This window comes from Musca autumnalis, unplaced genomic scaffold (genome assembly GCF_047663935.1).
Source record: "Musca autumnalis isolate F117 unplaced genomic scaffold, ASM4766393v1 scaffold_2, whole genome shotgun sequence".
Lineage (NCBI taxonomy): Eukaryota > Metazoa > Arthropoda > Insecta > Diptera > Muscidae > Musca > Musca autumnalis.
The window spans coordinates 228,466,507-228,486,371 of record NW_027411755.1 but is presented as its reverse complement, the minus strand read 5'-3'; the positions used below and the strand labels follow the sequence as shown (position 1 = coordinate 228,486,371).

The window sequence follows — 19,865 nt, the reverse complement described above, 5'->3', positions numbered from 1 at the left end:
GATTTTTTTCAAATATTTAAAAAAAAAATCATATAAAAATATATTAAAAAAAACATTTAAAATATTTAAAAAAAAACCGTCTAAAAAAATAAAAGGAATTTTTAGTTTTACGTTTTTAAAAAATGTTTTAAAAAAGTATTCAAAAAATCAATTTTGGAACAAATATTTAAAAAAAGCGATTAAAATATCCACTTAAGAAAATATTTTTTTAAAAAATATTTAAAAATAAATTTTCGGAAAAAAATATTTAAAAATCCATTTATGAAAAAATACATAATATAAAAAACAAGCATGAACGTGATATAATATTTAGAAATATAAAATAAATATAAATAATATTTATAATGTATTTAAAAATATAAATAATAGTTAAATAAATAAATTTTAGAAAAAATATTTTAAAACTCCATTTAAGCATTTTTTTTAAAAATTCATTAGAACAGTCGTTGACGTGAAATAATATTTAACAAGTGAGCAAAGGCTATAGTCGGGACGGAGCAGACCATGTGATACCCTACACCACTACCCCTGTGCGTAAGCTTTTCACTGGTAAACATTTCTTTTAGGGAATACAATCCGACTACCACCAAAAATAATATGCCTCTTTCTCCCTGGGACCCCCATAAGCAACCCAAATTTCGTGACCATCCGAACAAAATTACGACCTGTAGCTTGATTGCAAAAAATGGAAGAATTGGATGCATTACCGACTATTGTGGTATCTCCCTTGTTTGACCACCTTCGCCAACCTGCTTTACACCAATGTAAAGGTAATATTTTCTTCTTCCATTGACAGACTTTGCCGTTGGAATACCAATACTAGAAGCCAATATATTCACAAAGAATAAAACTTTGAATTTGTCTCCAAACGACTATCACCAAAATCAATAGGCTTCTTCCTCTGTGGGACCCGCATCAACTTCCAACAATTTCGTGACGATCCGATCAAAATTGCGACCTGTGGCGTGATTACACAAAAATCGGAAAATTGGATGCATTATCGACTATTGCCATATCTCTGCTATTTGACCACCTACGACAACCTACTTTACATCGTTGTAAAGGTGATATTTTCTACTTTCCTTGCCAAGTATTGCTTTTGATATACCTCTTAAAGAAACAGAGATATTGACTTTGAAATAAAACGTTGACCTTTCTCCAAATAAGTGTTTGCCCATTCCGACCCCTAAATATTATCCGACCATCACCAAAATCAATAGGCTTCTTCATTTGTGAGACCCTCAAATTTTCGTGACGATTCCATCAAAATTGCGACCTGTAGCGTGATTTCCAAAAAATAGAAAAATGGGATGTATTACCGACTATTGCGTTATCTCAGTTATTTGATTATCTACGCCGACCTAGTTTGCATCATTGTAAAGACGGGATCTTCTACTTTCATAGTAAGGCCTTGCTTTTGGAAAATTTTTAACCGAAGCTGTGATATTTGTCAATATAATTAAAATCGCAAAAATGAGAATTGGGGTTTTATTTGCTACTATTGTGATATCTTCGTTGTTTGATCACCTACGAGCACCTTTATGCTTTCATTTTCAGGTTTTGCTTTTGGTATACCCCATATAGAACCTGAGATATTCGCTTTGGAAAAAAACGTTGTCGTTTTACCCACCTAAGTTTTTTGCCCTTTCTGACCCCTAAATATTATCCGACCATCACCAAAATCAATAGGCTTCTTCCCCTCCGGGACCCCCATCAACATCCAAAATTTCGTGACGATCCGATCAAAATTGCGACCTGTGGCGTGATTACAAGGTTTAGATGGACAGACGGACCGACGGACGGACGGACGGACTGACGGACGGACACACATGGCCAGATCGACTCAGCTCGTCGAAACATTCATTTTGGTATATATAAGTATGGGTCTACGACCATTATTTCGATGCCTTACAAACTTGTTGGCCAAAACCAACTTATAATATCCCCCCCCACATAGTGGTGTAGGGTATAAAAATATAAAATAAATATTAATAATATATTTAAAAATATAAATAATATTTAAATAAATAAATTTTAGAAAAAAAAATTTAAAAATTCATCTTATAAAATTAAAAGAAAGCATTTAAGAAAAATATTGAAAAAATCCACGACAGTAGAAAAATACTTTTAAAATATCCACGACTTTAGACATTTAAAAAAAAACCCACGACATTAGAAAAAATGTTTTTAAAATATCCACGACATTAGAAAAAATGTTTTTAAAATGTCCACGACATTGAAAAAAATATTTTAAAAATCCGCGACTTTAGAAAAACATTAAAAAAACGACTTTAGAAACAATATTTTAAAAAAATACGACTTTAGAAGTAATACTTTAAAAAAACATGACTTTAGAAATAATATTTAAAAAAAATCACGTCTTTGGAAAATTATTTAAAAAAAATCCTCTATTTAAAAAAATAAATAAAAATCCTTTATTTCAGGAAAAAATATTTTTACAAATCCACGATTTTAGAAAAAATATTCAAAAAATCCATGACTTTAGAGAAATTATTTTTAAAAATTCCACGTCAATGTTGACTTTAGCAGAAATATTTTTTAAGAAATCTATGTCGAGGACGACCCTAGATTTTTTTAAATCCAAGTCGACGACGAATTTAGATTTTTTTTTTTAAACTCCATGTCGACGACTTAAATCCAGACAACTTTAGAAAAAATATTTGGTAAAATTCACGTCGAAGACGACTTTAGAAAAATATTTTTAAAAAATCCACGTTCTCAAAGACTTTAGATAATTTAGAACAAAAAGTTTTAAAAAATCCACTTTAAGATTTTAGAAAAAATATTTTTAAAAAAAATACACTTTGTGGAAGTCTTCAAAGACGAAACATGCATTGCACATAGTGGTGTTTGTGTGGGGTCGAATCTTCGGCTTTCCTTTTTACTTGCATCATTGGTCACTAAGCTCGATTCCAACGAGAAATTATTTAAAAATAAAAATTAATATTAAAAAAATGATCTTCGCTCTTAAAGGCAACATTTTCAAATAAATAAAATCAGTTGAGTCAGGCTGTGGTTTGAAACCAAATCCTTAAAAAACACAATAAAAAATGTGCTGTCACGGCGTTTTAGCGTTCAGAGCCAAACTCATTACTTTCAAAGGCAGCGCTAAGCGTTTGTCATGAAAGCACAACTAAATGGGCAAATACCCTTTGTTGTTGAAAAAAAAACAAAAATGCATTTGATAGAAGAAAATTTCGATGACAGAGAAGACGCTCCACAGCCGATATGTCTGAAGAGCCTCTGCCAAAGGCGAAACATGCATGTCACATAGTGGTGGTTGCGTTGGTCGTTAAGCTCGATTCCAACGAGAAATAAATATAAAAATTCACGTTGTCAAAGACTTTAAAAAATATTTTTAACAAGTAAAAAAGTATCAGTCGGCTTTGCCGACAGAGATATACCCTCAGCCTGTGTATATTGAAACAATTTTTTCCCAAAATACGTATGTATTTAGGGGGTTTTAAAAATTTTGGGCATTTGAACCGACAAAAATGTTGATTAGGATTAAAGACCAAAAGTTTTGCGGAGGAGATACTACAAGAAATGGATCGACATTGACCGTTATGGAAGTGAATCTCCAGCCACAACATATGGCGCCATAGGGGGTTTTAACACCCTTCGGACTGTTTGCTCAAGAAGTATGGACTTGCCCCTGAAAAAACTCTTACCATCATAATTGTGGCAGCGAATGCAATTTGCTTCAACAAAAATCAAAGTGATTCGATAGCTGGTCTTAAAGTGAACTTATCCGCAATTTTGTGTGGGAGGTACCGGAAGGGGTGGACAAATATAGTCCATATTTTAACCTGAATTATATCTGGTAGATATATTAGGATGTGTAAAGTATAGACCAATTCGGCCACTCCCTTTAAGAATTACGGTACGAACAATTTTTCCGAACATTTTTGAACTTTTGTGGGGGAGGTACCTGAAGGAGTGGACCGATATGGCTTATCTTCAAACTTAAACTATGTTTTGACAAAATATTACTAAGGTCATATTTTAGACCGAATCGGCAGATCCGTTCGAGAGGTATCTTGCGCTCCAACCACCTCACACGGTGTCATAGGGGTTTTTTGCAACTTTCATGCTTTTTTCTCAGGAAGTATGGATTTGCCCCTGATGAAACTTCTACCGTCGTATGGAGGGCGGTGAATACTAGTTGCTAAAACAAAAATCAAAGAGATGGCCCTAAACTGAACTTTTCCGAAATTTTGTGTGGGATGTACCCGACTTTCCGAACATTTTCGAACTTTTGTGGGGGAGGTACAGGAAGGAGTGGACCGATGTAGCTCATCTTCGAACTTAAACTAAGTTTGGGCAAAATATTACGAAAGCCGAAATTTGAACCGAATCGGTTCATCCGTTCGAGAGTTATCGTGCGCTCCAGCCAACAGGACAGACAGACAGACGGACGGACATGGCTAGATCGACTCCAAATTGTCTGAAACACATTTCGTCCAAACATACTTGGGGTCTAAAACCATTATTTCGATGAGGCACATTTTCATCGTATCAAAGTGTATATACCCTCCTTAGCCTAAAGGCTGAGGGTATAAAAATTCACGTTTTGATAGCCTTACGAAAATGCACCTCCTCATAGCCTTTGAAAAAAAAATCGCTGAAAACTTTTATTTCCCTTCACTGTTAACAAAATTCCTACTCACCACTTAACCATTTAAAGTATACGCAATTCTGGAATATCAAATTTATGTAAATTACCAGGCAAAACATGTTCCACACGTTTACGTGAAACAAAAAATGTTTCAACAATTAAAGACATTTGGTTTGTGAAAACAAATATCATTTATACGCACACACATATACGCACATGTCTGTAAACAACATTGCATTACAGAGCTGCTTAACGGCAACGACAACAACAACATTCAAAGCAACAAAACATTCATTCAATTGCCCACCTTTCTTGTGTTGCATATTTTAGACCAACATCAGAGTAGTAGCACACCAGCCAGCCAGGTGGTTTGGTAAAATATTTATGTTTGTTATTTTACTAAACGACAACGACAACAATGAAGTATAGAACGGAAATGCAAATAGGACTTTACACGCACAGGAAATACACATATCACTACTCTCCGAAGCTCTGCTCTTTCTCTCGCTCACTCTGTGGCACAAATCATGTGGGTTGTTGACACACTAAACGAAACGCATATTTCTCGTACGCATGATAAGTCCTTAAATGCTACAATATGCATACAGATACATACATATGTACATACACATCTACATAGGTGTGTTATCAGGACATATTTAGGTATATCTATATATAACTTGTCGACTGAATATTTGTACTGGGCGGAAAGTGTGTCTTCATTACTTTAGTTAGGTGGTTTAGTAATGGGAACAATATTTCTACGCACATATCATCTGTGTGTATGTTCAATAACGTATGAGGCATTTCATGCAAACCAAAATTTGGAAGACTGAAAGATATAAATTAAATTAAGCCACAAGGCTTGTATGTTGTTGTTATGTGTAAACTCTAAAATATCTGCGGCCATTATCTTTTTCCCTCTGATGTGAGACCTATTTTTATCTCAGAGTCCGAACGGGTCTCAAACATATTACGACATTACTTTGCAATATGCGAAGTACTCTCACAACCGAAAAAATGTGATCAAGGAATCCCTATAAATTTGATTTGGGAATATGGGCCTAGTTTAAAGTCAAGAATCAAGACCAGTCTAAAGTCCAGGTGTTACATTATGAACGGTGCGTCAGGAATAATTTCGTACTTTACCCTCACACGGTCTCTGTTCGACCACCACGTATCAACAGCAAACACACGAAAAATCACCCTGCACAGCCTAAAATTCCCATCTATCAGATCTCAATAATCCTCAGCAAGTTGCAAACCCGTACTTTTTAATAGTAAAACTCGTAAAAGAGAGAACTCTAAAAATATGAGACACGTGTATCGGCATTTTTAAAATTTACATCGGAAAGTAACCAAAGTAGGCGGGGCAAGTTCCGCCCATTTCTAGTTTTTTTTCGCAATGTTCGAGTTAAGATATCTTAGAATCATTGCATTTTAGGTACATAGTGTCTTTGGCAACTTGACAAAGGAGGATGTGGGGAATATTTTTGTTAAAAATTTTAACCCTCATGCGGTTCATCAAATGGGTCTTTTTGGTCCTTTTTTCGAAAATCTTTCAAAAACTACTTTAAAAAGTGATCATATCAAATCCAAATATTCTACAAAATTATTCGCCATAAAATTTTACTATAGGCCTCAGAACACACCAAATCTGTAAATCCTATATAATCATCAGGAATCTCTAAAAATGAAAAACACGTTTTAGGGTTAAAGTCGGACTTCATCTGAGTTTATTCAGAATTGTCCCATAAAACATAATTTTAGATAGATGACGTCAAAGATGACGTCACTATGGGTCACCAAAGAAATGAAATGTCTATTTACATTATATATCATGAAAATATCAGTATCAATTTTGTTGAAAAAAAAAATCAGTTACTAAATTTTAGTGAAATTCCAAGTTTAGTGGAATAGAACTTTTAGTCAACAGATTGGAACAGAGTTACGTTTTCACGGAATGATGCCTGAGAGCGTCTTTTTTCAGCCCATATATACTTTTGTACCCGTCCCGTCCTTTTAACAGTTTTATGAATTTTTTGAAATTACATCGGTAAAAATATGTGTTTTTTCCATACCGTTTCCCGTTTATACACGGTGCTCTTGAACCAAATTTAAATGGAATGTCATTACACCAGGGAAGTTTTTGCGGATTCTGGAACTACAATGTTAATAGATGAGAAAAATTGAAAAACAAAAAAAAAACAAAAAATCGCCGGAGCGCTTTTTAAATAAATCGCGATTCAAGTTGACATTTTCAAAGTTTTTTAGATTTGCATGATTTTGCTTCGAGACCGCAAGTGCTATCGAAATGGGACTAAAGAAAATGTTATAGCTATGAAAATTCTCTACAAGATTGTCTTTTATGAAGTCTTCGTAGTTTTTACCGTTATTGAGATATAGAAGTTCAAATTAGGACAATGTACAAAATTGTACAACCTAGGAAAAAATTATGAAAGCCAATCTTGTAGAGAATTTTCACAGCTACAAAATATTCTTTAGTCCCATTTTGAAAGGCTTTGCAGTTTTCAAGCTAAATCCTGAAGACCTAAGAAAAAAATCTGAAAGTTTGATCTGAACCTCTATATCTCAAAAATTGTAAAACCTAGGAAAATATCAATGAGCCAATCTTGTAGAGCATTTTCATAGCTACAAAATCTTCTTTATTCCCATTTCGATAGGACATGCGGTTTACAAGCAAAATCGTGAAAATCTAAAAAACCCTTAAAAATGCCAACTTGAATCGCGATTTATTTAACGGCGATTTTTTTTTTGTTTTTAGATTTTTGTCATCTATGAACATTGTAGTTTCAGTATCCGCAAAAACTTCCCAGGTGTAAGCACCTTCCATTTAAATTTGGTTCAAGAGCTTTTTCAAACAAATGGAAATTTTTTTTCAATTTTGGAGAAAAAAAAATTAAATGTTTTGAGAAAAAATGTTTGTAAAATTTGCAACCGCTAGACCGAATTTAGTGGCTTTTGATGTATCAGAAAATGTTATCTGTCGAACAAAAAAAGATTTATGAAAATATCTGAAACGAAATTAGTTTCAGCCAATTTGGAGTAGATTTAGCCATGTCCGTCCATTTGTCTGTCTGGCTGGTGCGCACGATAGCTTTCGAACTGATTAACCGATTCGAACCAAATTTTACATTTCGTAATACTTAGTTTAAGTTCGAAGATGGGCCATATCGGTCCACTCCTTCGGGTACCTCCCACATAAAAGTTCAACATTTTTGTGTAAAATGGTGCGAACGATAACACTCGTAGGGATCAATCAATTTGGTCCAAACTTTGCAAGTTCGACCCACTCCTTCGGGTACCTCTCACACAAAATCGGAAGAAGTGAAGTTTAATAATCTGTTTCGCTAGGACGATTGGAATTCAAATTCGTTCGAAGTACTACCAAAAACTTCTGTTTTCTGAAAAATATTTGTCCAAGAAATCCTGACCGCACGAAATAAAATGGAAAATTTGTAAAATCACTCTCGCAGTTAGTTTCTGGATTGGTCCAAACTTTGCACATTGTTTTATTCCACCCTGTCATGTATCAGGTTGGAATATAGACTATATCGGTCCACTCCTTCGAGTACCTCCCACACAGCAGCCCTCTTTACAACGTTAATTTTTTTCCGGAATAATTCCACACTTCCTGAGATAATGGCTCAAAAAAGCTCAAAAACCCTGCCGGCACATACTAAAATGGCTAGTGCAAACGATAACTCTCAAACATTTTTTTTAAAATTTCCTACACAATTTAGTTTAACGTAATTTAATGTATTTAATCGGGGGTGCCACCGTGCAATGGTATGCACACCCGCCTTGCACGCTAAAGGTCGTGGGTTCGATTCCCAGGACAGGCAACATCAAATTTTCAACGGTGTTACATTTTCAGTGATGTTGGCGACATTTCCTAAGTGTTTCAGCCATGTAAACTTCTCTACAAGTGGTGTCTTAGGACACGCCGTTCGGACTCGGCAATAAACAGTACGAGGGCAGTTCGGAAGTTCTTAGCCTAGCACAAAAAGCGCGGTATAAACAGAAAAAAGTTAAGTGTTTTGGAAACTTCCATCTCTGTTATGAACACATGTTAAATTTTGTTTCGATCTGGCAACTCCTTCATATAGAAACAGGTGTTCAAAGCATCCGCAATTTTTTTACAATGGAAAAATTAGAAATGCGTGCTGTCATTAAATATTTACATAAAAAAGGTTTATCGGGACAAGAAATTCATAATGATATGGTGAATGTGTTAGGTGAAAGTGCTCCTTCATATGCAACAGTAAAAAATTGGGTTGCTGAATTTAAACGTGGTCGTACAAGCATTGAAGATGAAGCACGTAGTGGACGTCCAAAAACAGCAACAACAACAGAAATTGCAGCCAAAGTGCATGATATGGTATTAAATGATCGACGAATAAAAGTGCGTGAAATTGCTAATATCATGGGCATCTCAAATGATCGAGTCCATTTAATTTTGCATGAAGAACTACAGATGAAAAAGCTTTCTGCAAGATGTGTGCCGCATTTGTTAACAGTCGATCAAAAACGCATAAGAATGAACATTTCTCAAGCTTGTTTGGATCGTTTTAAGCGAAATAAAATGGATTTTAAGCGTCGTTTCATAACTGTTGATGAGACATGGATCCACCACTATACTCCAGAGACAAAAGAACAATCCAAACAATGGACTGAAGCTGGAGGAAGTGCCCCAAAGAAGGCAAAAACAATTCAATCGGCTGGTAAGGTTATGGCAACGGTTTTTTGGGACTTCAAAGGTATTTTATTGATTGACTATCTGCAAAAGGGTAAAACAATAAATTCAGAGTACTATTGCAACCTTTTGGATCAATTAAATGTACAAATTCGAGAAAAACGTCCTGGCTTACAACACAAAAAAATAATTTTTCATCAAGACAACGCACCAGCGCACAAGAGTGTTTTAACAATGGCTAAAATCAACGAAGTAAAGTACGAGTTGCTTGACCACCCACCTTATTCTCCTGATTTAGCTCCCAGTGACTTTTACTTGTTCCCAAATCTAAAAAAAATTCCTTGCTGGCAAGCGTTTTACCTCAAATGAAGATGCAATTACAGTTGTAAACCACTATTTTGAAGACCTTGAGGAAAACTATTTTAATCAAGGGATACATTTGCTAGAAAAGCGTTGAACTATGTGTATTGATGTTTCAGGAGATTATATTGAAAAATAAAAATATTTTTAAAAACTAACTATTCTCTTTCAGTGATAGGCTAAGAAGTTTCCGAACCGCCCTCGTATCTTATAATACTGACATCTTTGCCAGACATATCACACCTTGAAAAAGTCGAATTCTGTAAAAACTATATGCAAAGAATAGAGGATTTTCACTGCTACAATATTTTCTTTAGTCCCATTTCAATAGGACTTGCGGTAAAAAACCTAAAAAATGTGAGCTTTGACCGCGATTTATTTAAAAATCTCTGCAGCGATTTTTTATTGTTTTTCGATTTTTCTTATCTATGAACATTGCTGTTTCATAATCCGCAAAAACTTCCCAGGTGTAAGCGCATTTCATTTAAAATTAGTTAAAGGTGACGTAGGGCATGGATGATTCCAAGGATCGGTCCTGACCGGCTTTAACATGGCAAGGCCCCGGATTCATCTTAGTCCCCCTTTCATCTCAAGTGGACACTGACCTCCCCGTGGTGTCAACTGGGGAGCTGCTTTTAACACCCGTTAAAGGTAGTGAGCTAACATGTGCCGCGCGTTCACCCATAAGAACGTTAAAAACTTGGGTTTGGGCGACGGGTTAGTAACCCTCCCCTAGAAAAAACAGCCTACTATGAAAAAACGAAAGAAAATAATAACAAACCCCTCTAAAGATGACGAACCCCGCAAACGTTTTAAGGACCGAATCTGCACCTGGAATGTTCGCCCTCTTTATGGAGAAGATGCAGTTTACGCATTAGCAGGTGTACTTGAAAAGTACAAGGCCGACATTACTGCCATACAGGAAATACGATGGAATGGGAAAGGCGTCACAACAACACCTAAAGGTGACGCACGGTATTATAGCTGCCATGACACAAAGTATGAGTTTGGTTGCGGATTTGTAGTTGGTCGGAGGTTAAAACATTTGGTATCCAGCTTCACCCCAGTGAATGAAAGACTCTCTGCAATTCGATTAAAAGCAAAATTCTTCAACATCAGCTTTATTTGCGCTCATGCTCCTACTGAAGAAAAGGAAGAACAGACCAAAGATATATTTTACGAACGCTTAGAAGAAACATATGACCTGCCCTGCCCCTGATATTAAAATCATTCTAGGCGATTTTAATGCCAAAATTGGTAAGGAGAATATCTTTGGCCCAACAGTCGGGAAATTCAGTCTCCACAGTGAAACATCTGACAATGGTATGAGGCTGATAGACCTTGCAGCTGCAAAAAACATGGTAGTTAACAGTACCAGATTTAAGCATCACGACATTCATAAGGGCGCCTGGCTGCTTCCACATCAAAGAACAAGTAATCAATTTGATCATGTTGTGATAGATGAAAAACATTCATCGAACGTGTTGGATGATCGACCGTTCCGGGGAGCAAACATAGACTCGGACCACCACCTTATTGCAGCAAAGGTACGTACCCGGTTAAACGTAGCTATTAAAGCACGAACAGACACAACACGAAAGTTAGACATCGGTAACCTGCAATTACAACAGATAGCCACAGCATATTCCACTCAACTGGCACAATTGCTTAATCAAAGCGCTCCTGGTCCCGATAACATATCAGGACAATGGCAAAATATTGCCCACTCCATGCAAACAGCCACAAAATCCATATTTGGATACCAGAGACCTCCACCAAGGAATCCATGGTATGACCAGGAGTGTCGTGCTGCTACCGAAGAGAAAAATGCGTCATATAGGGCTACTCTACAACCAGTAGAAACGCGTAGCGCCCGAGAGAGGTATTGGGAGAAAAGGAGGGAGTACGAACGTCTTTTTCGCAGGAAAAAGAGAGAAATGGAAAGGTAGGAGTGTGAAAGAATCGAGATGGACAGGAGCCAGAATGAAGTCCGAAAGTTCTACCAAAGAGTAAAACATCGAAGTGATGGCTTTGGTACAGGCACATCCTCCTGTAGAGACCAGCAAGGTAATTTGGTAACTGATACAGATAGTGTGCTCAGGATATGGAAAGAACATTTTTCCAAACTGTTGGTATACAATAGTAGCGAAGTCGACGAAGATACCACAGATCCAATCCCAGAAGATGGTATTGAATGTATACCACCCGGCCAAGATAAGGTAATGACAGCAATGAAGCGGCTGAAGAATAATAAGGCAGCAGGAGCTGATGGCCTACCAGCCGAGCTGTTCAAAACCGGAGGCGACACGCTGATAAGGTGTATGCATCAGTTAGTTAGCTCCAGCTGGCAGGAAGAACGCGTAACCGACGATTGAAACCTGATCATCCTGTGCCCTGTCCACAAGAAAGGAGATAAAACTGTATGCCCCAACTACAGGGGCATAAGTCTTCTTCCTATTGCCTATAAGATAGTGTCAGGGATATTATGTGAACGACTAAAGCCTATGGTCAACGAAATAATTGGGCCATACCAATGCGGCTTTAGACCTGGCAAATCCACCCTTGACCAGATATTTACATTGCGCAAATCCTGGAGAAGACCCAAGAGATGCAGATCGACACTTACCACCTTCTTGTTGATTACAAAGCAGCCTTCGACAGCCCCCTACGTTCAATGGTAATCCAAGCCATGTCTGAATTTGGTATCCCTGCAAAGCTCATCCGGCTTTGTAGAATGACATTAACTGATACTCGATCGTCAGTTAAAATAGGAAAGAACCTCTCCGAAGAGTTTGGTACCAAAAGAGGTTTCAGACAAGGTGATTGGCCTCTCGTGTCCTCTTTTCAACATTCTGCTGGAAAAGGTTATACGAGATGCGAAGGTGAAAAGAAGTGGCACAATTGACATCATAGGTCGATCGGTAAAGAAAGTAACTGATACCTTTGAAAAAGTCGAAAGGGAATCTGCTAATGTGGGTCTGGCGGTAAACGGTGAGAAGACCAAGTTGATGATGTCGACGCGCAATGCGTCCATTGAGCTCGGACCGACTGTGGAAGTTGGTTCCTATAATTTTGAGGTAGTAAAAGACTTCGTCTACCTCGGCACCTCCGTAAACACAACAAACGACATCAGTTGTGAAATACGAAGCGAAATAGTGTTGGCCAACATATGCTACTTCGGGCTGAGTAAGCAGTTTAGGAATAAAGCCACATCTCGTCAAACAAAAACCACACTTTACAAAACACTGATACTAACCGTGCTGATGTATGGTTCAGAAGCCTGGGTACTTGCGCAAGCAGACAAGGCAGTGTTTGGTGTGTTTGAGAGAAAAAAAATTCGAAAGATCTTATGATATGACCTAGCCATCGCAATCGTTGCAAGTCGATACGTTTATCTATACTGATGTCGTTGTATAGCAGATACAGCTCGTGGTTCATACGACGTCGATATTTACCGTCGACGGCTAGGCCATATCATAAGAATGAGCGATGATGAACCCGCTAAAAAGGCGTAAAAATTCGGGCCGCATGGCGGTGCACGCAGAATTGGCAGGCAAAAAAATAGATGACGCAAACAAGTGGATGAAGAGAAGACAAGGCGCGGTATTCCAGAAAGCGAAACACTAAACAGAGAGAGTTGGAGATCTTTTCTAAGTTCGGCTTATGGAACAAATGTTCTGTAATGGGCCAAGTAAGTAAGTAAGGGCACCGTACATGAATTTTTTTATAACTTCTATATCTCAAAAATGGTAAAACCTAGGAAAATGTCAGAAAGATCAATCTTGTAGAGAATTTTTACAGCTTTAAAATTTTCTCTAATCCGATTTCGATAGGATTTGGGGTTTCAAGCAAAATCGCAAAACTAAAAAAAAAAACAAAAATGTGAACATTGACTGCGGTTTATTTGAAAATATCTCCGGCAATTTTTTTGTTGTTTTTTTTTATTTTTCACATCTATGAACTTTACAGGTGTCGTAGTTTAATACAAAAAAAAAAAATCAAGAAAATTGAAGAGTGAAATAGTTCATTGATAAAAATTGATTTTAAATATTAAATCACGAAAATTGCATCTAAGCCCATTGTCAATTTTTTTCCTATTTCATATTAGATATCTAATAAAAATATAAAAAATAAAAAAAAGATATTTTCTATTTTGACCAATATTAAAAAAAAGTTATAAATATTTCTTTGGATATAGTTATTACAGAATTCGACTTTTTGAAGGCGCGATAACTCTGGAACCTTTAGTCGATAGGAGTTGGGATTTCCAAGCAAAATCGCGAAAACGAAAAAAATATAAAAATGTGAACATTGACCGCGATTTATTTGAAAATCCCTCCGGCGATTTTTTTGTTTTTTTTTTTTTATTTTTCTCATCTATGAACATAGTCTCATCTATTAACAGAATCCACAAAAACTTTCCAGGTGTCGTAGTTTAATACAAAAAAATTCCAGAAAATCGAAAAGTGCAGATATTGATAAAAATTGATTTTAAATATTAAATCGCGAAAATTGCAACAAAGCCCATTGTGCATTTTTTTTCCTATTTCATATTATATAAAAATATAAAAAATACAAAAAAAGAGTTTTTCTATTTGGACCAATATTAGAAAAGTTATAAGTATTTCTTTGCATATAGTTTTTACAGAATTCGACTTTTTGAAGGCGCGATATCTCTGGAACCTTTAGTCAAAAAAAAAAAAAAATCTAAAAATATACTAATATGTTTTGCTGATGAGCAGCAAAAAAACATCAAAAAAAAGGTAAAATTTTGAAAAAGTGTCCGATTTCTCTGAGAAATCCTTATATATTTTTCTGGCAAAGGCTGAGAGTATATCTCCGTAAACACAGCTGACTGATACTTTCTTACTATTTTTTTACTTGTTTTACTTTTTAATGCTTGGGATTTATTTTTCAAAATACACTCCACGTCAGTAGAATAGAACACCTACATTTTTGTTAATGTTAGCTTTTTTATCCCAGAACGAATGAATCTGCGTTTTCAATCTTGTGGGGATTTAAAGTCTATGATGTTTCGTATCAAACACAGAAAAAATTATGTTTCTAGCTCTTCGCGAAATGATTTTCTGATAAATTTTCAGATAGTACTATGAAAAATAGACATCTATTTTTGGTCATCAGGATAGAACAGTCACTTTATTTTCGCGAATTTTTAAGATACTAACGCCGAAATTTCTTTCAGTCGATAAAGCAAGGCTTTCTAATAATTTTTCACCAAAGAAAAACTATAAATTATTCCGCGGACACCGAAATAACAGCTTTAAAGGGTTAAAATTGACAGATATTTGAAACATCTCGGAATATCAATAGGAGTCGCGCAGTTATGTCATATTTCTTCACAATAAGATAGAATATGACACAGACAACCTCGACGGATACAATCGAGTGCTTCGGATGCTGATAAGATGGAACATTTTCAAAATAATTATGAAAAACGTCTAAATTTCTTATAAAAACCATGATGTTTTGTTAAATAAAATTGTTTTTACGCGAACAAGTCTGCCGTTTAAAGGTTTGGAAATATCCTTCACATTTAGAGGAAAATAATCTGATATGAAAACAACCGCTATTTTAATAGACTGAGGGAAATTTTAGCACATTTACAAATTAAACACACACTTTGGACTTTGAATTTTATATGTGTTCTTATTTAGGTGTCCGCGACTGTTCTCAACAGGGTTATGTTACAATATAATCGAACCAGGTCATGCTCTCCATACCGGATTTTAGGAATTAGTAGTTTTTTTAACTGAACTCGCAAATGTAAAAGCCCCGTTTTCGCGGAAAAACACAGTCATGGAAATTGAGGTTTCAGGTTTCGTATGTTGTTTTAAAAAGTACTAAAATATCTGTCAGTGTATTAAAGTAACGGTTGTTTTCGTATCAAATTATCTTCCTCCAAATCTGGAGCATATTTCCAAACCGTTGAACGGCAGACCTGTTCGTGGAAAAACCGTTTTATTGAACAAAACATCAGGATTTGTATAAGAAATTTTGACGTTTTTCATAATTATTTTGAAAATGTTCCATCGTATCAGCATCCGAAGCACTCTATTGTATCCGTCAAGATTGTCTGTCTCATATTCTATCTAATTGTGAAGAAATATGACAAAACTGCGCGACTCCTATTGATATTCCGAGATGTTTCAAGTATCTGTCAATTTAAACCCCTTAACACTGTTATTTTGGTGTTCGCGGAATTATTTATAGTTTTTCTTTGATGAAAAATGATTAGAAAGCCTTGCTTTATCGACTGAAGAAAAATTCGGCGTTAGTATCTCAAAAATTCGCGAAAATAAAGTGACTGTTCTATCCTGATGACCAAAAATAAATGTCTATTTTTCATAGTACTATCTGAAAATTGATCAGAAAATCATTTCGCGAAGAGCTAGAAACATAATTTTTTCTGTGTTTGATACGAAACATCATAGACTTTAAATCCCTACAAGATTGAAAACGCAGATTCATTCGTTCTGGGATAAAAAAGCTAACATTAACAAAAATTTAGGTGTTCTATTCTACTGACGTGGAGTGTATTATAGACATTGTAAATATTTCGAAAAACTCTTAAACTTTTCAAATTATTCTAACATACTCGTAGAACCCCAAATCTCTCGAAACGAAAAAATTGTAAACAATTGTAACCAGTAGCAATGTGAGGGTGGATGGAGACACACATCCCCCCAACATTCTGTTTTCAAACACAGATTAAACTTTTCTCAAACATTTTTGTAATACAATCTCTGTGTTAGTTTGGTGTTTGTTTTCGCAGCAATTGCTGGTGGTGGTGCTACTGCCTACACATTTCCACGCACTAGAATAAACTTTAGGCCATAGTCATGGAGCGAGAATATGTCAACTAGGATACTCTTTCCAAAAAAGAGAAGAACAAAAAATAGCAACATTACACCATTGTGTTGCCGAGGCAACATCATCATCATCATCATCTGCAACATGAAGTTGGAGGCAGTTGATTTTTGTTTGCAAAGCAAACAACACAACAAACTACAAATGAAGATTCAATGTTATTTGTGACAGTTTGTATTTGTTGGCCAGCTGAGCCAATGTTTCGCACTGCCGCCTGTCCTGCAACACAATTTCGCAGAATATTCAACTTCCGTTTCCTTGTGAAACGCGCGGCTATCTCATCCTCGTTCAAGTTTCCTTTATCCATGTATTTTTTTTTTTTTTTGCTCGCTTGTTCCTATTGCAAAATCAAAGGGGTCATCATTTGATGCCAATGCTTTCCCTACAGTTAACCCCTACCTCCCCAATTTGGCTGAGCATTTGATATCAAAGTTATGCTGGCCATTGAACTTTAAGAGTTACTTCATTGTGTAAAACATTCATTGTTGCCTCCTGCACATCCGTTCCGTTTGTGCCAAATGTTGTCCATCAAAGTCAGTTTTTCTTCTTCATTTAAAGTTTAGATCCTACGTCTTCTTGTATTGCTTCTATCAGTATTTTCTGTAAACTATTTGGGTAAATGGAAACACTTTAAGTCCACAAGGAATAGAATTCACAAATTTTATCTAGTTGTTGTTGTGTTTTTTTATTTTTAACATTACATGTAAAATATTTGTTGTTGCATGTAGTTTGCTTGTTTGGGGTTTTCTACATCCTGAGCTTGTTTTTGGGGTAAAATTTCAAACTTTTTGTTTACACTTCGATTCTTGGAAGGTATATTAAATTCGTCAAACGGAATGTAGTATCTCTTGAGGCACACAGCATAAATATGATCACTTTCTGTGTTTCAGACGAGCTTGGTAACAAATGCCCCTTCTATAGGTCACCTAAAATTTATTCCTGCCGAACACAATAACCATTCTTTCTCGGCCGTTAGTTTTTCGCCTTTATATTTTATTTTGTAAATAATTTTCTACATCCGTTAAGTGCAACAATTTTTGAAATAACATCAGTCAACAACCACCCCAGCCAGTCAGCTACACACATTCTTCTCCCATATTCCCAGAGTATCTATGTTTTTGTTCCCCTTTTTTTGTTTTTAACTAAAAATATTTCACACATCGCTGCTGCTGCTGTTGAGCGAGTTGAGCTGAGTTGTTGCAAGTAATATTTTATGAGAAAAATAAAACATTCACGACGTTCATTCGCTACAAATACGAAAACTATTTCAATAAAACTCGAAAAGTATATGTGCCAGCCAGAGCAATTGGGGAGGGGGGTTAGATTGAATTGCATTGCTATAGGGTTTATATATTTAAATTTGGCTATTAAGATAAAATTTACTTTCGAAAGCTATATTTATAGAAATGAAATTTTAGTTTCAACTGGGAATACACCAAACAAGTAAGAAAGTATCAGTCTGCTGTGCTGATGGAGATATACCCTCAGCCACTGACAAAACAACAAACACAATAATTATGACGTATACACGCAGAAAAATATATGTTAGAAATATGTTTGGATCCACAAAATTATTTGTTTGGGACTGGTTGCAAAGAAATCTATGTTTGGATCCAAACATGTTATGTTTGCAACATTTTGTAACATATCTCAATTTTATTTGTTTGGGTACCAACATATTTTTTATGTTAGAACATATTTTTTATGGGTGGAGAGAGGATGTTTGACAAAGAGAGTAACAACAGTGCTCTCGCGGCTACGCAATGCTGTTTTATAATAAAGAGATGTGTGTATGTTATAATAGAAGACGTAGAAGCGAAGAGGGGGGCTTTGGTGCTTTGGTGGCGTGTATGCGTCAAATACGTGTGTTTCTTGTTTTGTTGTTGTTGTTAACCAACGTAGCTAGCTAAGAGAAAAAAAAACGGTATGAATCTGTGGAAGGCATTGTGACTCACAAGAGAGACCATTTGCTCTAAGTGAGCGTAAATTGGCTATCGCTCACAGCCTGTGTAGATGCTAACACGTTGTGAGCATCAACAAATTTACGCTCATTCAGAGCACAAGGGAGACCCAACAAATTTCTCTCCGGTATGAATTATCTTGTTTTTTTTTCTTCAGTTTGTTTTTTATACCCTCAGCCTTTAGGCTAAAGAGGGTATTTACACTTTGATACGACCAAAAATGTGCCTCATCGAAATAATGGTTTTAGACCCCAAGTATGTTTGTACGATATCCGTTTCAGACAATTTTGAGTAGATCTAGCAATGTCCGTCCGTCTGTCTGTCTGTCTGTCTGGCTGGTGTGCACGATAACTCTCGAACGGATCAATCGAATCGGTTCAAATTTTGGGTATCGAAATATTTTGTCCAGATTTGATTTAAGTTCGAAGATGGGCTATATAGGTCCACTCCTTCAGGTACCTCCCCCACAAATTGTCGCAAAACTTGTGCGCACGATAACTCTCGAAGGGAGTAACCGATTTGATCCATACGTTGCACGTCGTGAAATTTCTACAAGACTAAGATGAGTTTCCAACATGGACTCAATCGGTCCACTCCATCGGGTACCTCCCACACAAAATTTCGGATAAGTTCAGATTAGGACCTGCTCTCGAATCGCTTTGATTTTTTTTGCAGCAACTTGTATTTACTGCCCCCTATACGACGGTACAAGTTTCATCAGGGGCAAGTCCATACATCCTGAGAAAATAGCATGAAAGTTGCAAAAGGCCCCTATGACACCGTGTGTAGAGGTTGGAGCGCAAGATAACTCTCGAACGGATCTGCTGATTCGGTCCAAAATTTTGCCATCGTAATATTTTGTCCAAACATATTTTAAATTCGAAGATAAGCCGTATGGGTCCACTCCTTCAGGTACCTCCCCCACAAAAGTTCAAAAATGTTCGGAAAAATTGTGCGCACGATAACTCTTGAAGGGAGTGACCGATGTAATGCATACTTTGCACATCCTAATATATCAACCAGATATAGATCAGGTTCGAATATGGACTATATTTGTCTACTCCTTCTAGTACCTCTCACACAAAATTTCGGATAAGTTCATTTTAAGACCTGCTCTCGAATCACTTTGATTTTTGTTGAAGGGATTTGCATTCGCTACCTCCATTACGACGGTAAACGTTTTTTTCAGGGGCAAGTCCATATTTCTTGGGAAAACAGCCAGAAAGGTGTAAAACCCCTCTACGTCACCATATGTGGCGGTCGGAGAGCACGATAACTCTCGAACTGTTCAACCGGTTTG

General features: G+C 36.2%; 1 protein-coding gene across 2 annotated transcripts in view; it reads right to left on the bottom strand.

Annotated features, from left to right (window-relative positions):
• LOC141395335 (UPF0047 protein YjbQ) overlaps positions 1–19,865 on the bottom strand; it is a 180,370-nt gene that overhangs the window by 62,082 nt on the left and 98,423 nt on the right. The gene's annotated exons all lie outside the window — the stretch shown is intronic.